The sequence below is a fragment of the Eumetopias jubatus genome, unplaced genomic scaffold (assembly GCF_037043125.1).
Source record: "Eumetopias jubatus isolate StellerSeaLion01/CBP00866 unplaced genomic scaffold, mEumJub1_p1.0 scaffold_13, whole genome shotgun sequence".
Classification (NCBI taxonomy): domain Eukaryota; kingdom Metazoa; phylum Chordata; class Mammalia; order Carnivora; family Otariidae; genus Eumetopias; species Eumetopias jubatus.
In genome coordinates this window covers 80,638,248-80,639,911 of record NW_028274819.1, presented here as the reverse complement: position 1 = coordinate 80,639,911, position 1,664 = coordinate 80,638,248, and positions in this window count along the sequence as shown.

Here is a 1,664-nt window from a genome sequence, read left to right as displayed (position 1 = left end):
ATTAATTACAAATCTCTGAAAGAAGGTCCATAATTGATAACTGTTGGGATAGCCTGAATTGATTCCTAATTCATTTCCTTCTAGGTTGTTGGCGGCTATTCAAACTTTCCCATGACCTAATGTACTACTCTCCATATCCTCAAACAATATTCATTTACAGCCAAAACAATATTGTCTGCTATGTGTCACAAGAACTGAGCTGTTTATCAGAGCTAAATAGAAAATATAACATGGTTTCTGCCCTCAGGAAATCACAGTTTAATAGTCAGGGAAAATCATGTAAGTTAATACTTATCAAGAAGTTAGGTGGCCTCAGCAGAAATATGTGTGTGGTAGAAGTTGTCAATTTACTTGTAAGAGAGGTCAGAGAATGGGGATATCAGGTAAAGTATACTTCCTGCAGGAGGTAACATTATCACTAGCTTACAGAAGACTATTAGGTAGAAATTAGGATGGGGAGGTAGAGAGCTCACATCAGAGGGAGACAGGTGAGAAAATACTCAGATGTAAAGCAGCAGAAAATAGATTTGGAATAGCAATTATCTTGGGATGGCTGAGAAGTCTAGGAGAAAAATAGCACGAGAGTCTGTGAAAACAAACCTTGAGTGATGAGCAGGGACCAAAAGCAGAAAATCTCACAGAGCTTGCCAAGAGCTTCAGACTACATGCTAAGAAAAATGGAGACAAACTGAAGGGCATTAAGCAAAGGATTCGTGTCATTAGTTTTACGTTGCAGGAATAGAGAGGCAGTGGGGAAAGATCTACTGCATTTCCTGGGGACTATTGCAGGGATGTGGGCAAGAGGTGATGAAGGTCAAAGGCAATAATAGAGGAAATACAGAAAAAGGGGTTTGATATAAAAGATGCTAAAAAGGAAAATTTAATAGAGCTTGGTGATTGATTATATTTGTGGGTAAAGAAAGAATGTGGGATACCTCTCATATTTCTGACTTGATACTTAACCTCCCTATATTTAATTATTTTATCTTCAAAATGGAGATTGAAAACTGTTTATAAGGTGTTGCAAGGAATAAAATTAGATAGCATTTGCAGAGAATCTATCCCTGTTTAGGCATATAGAAGAAATTCATATTTAATTTCCTTCCCCCTTTTCTTCTACTTATCAGATAATTTAAAATAATCAGAGAAAAACTCTTAATGTCGATTATAATTAGTGCCAATTCATTTTTCATTGTATAAACTACTAATCATATTGCTTGTTAGATTAAATCAAATCCCTTACAAAATGCCATCTAGTATAAGTATCTCACAGACTAATTTTTATGTGCATTCCAAATGAAATGGGGAAAAGTGCAGGTTCTTACATCTTTTAATATCAAAAATTTTGTGTGTAAGATTAAATTTTATTAAAAAGTAAACTGCCAGAAATTTTTCAAATCCAGAATTAAGTTAAAACTAGAATTTTTACATATTCTATTTTTTAAAGGGATGTTTTCAAAATTCTCCTATCAACTCTATCAGTAGCAAAGAAAGAAATTCTCATTTCTGAGTCACTGTCTCATTGGTTTCATTGACCTTATGTTATTGATTTGAATGAGAGGTGGGTGTGGGTGTGCATGTGTGTGTGTTTGTGTATGGGTGCGTGTGATTATTATTCTTTATTTTGTTGACATTTCAACTTTTCAAAAAGAGACAACACTGAA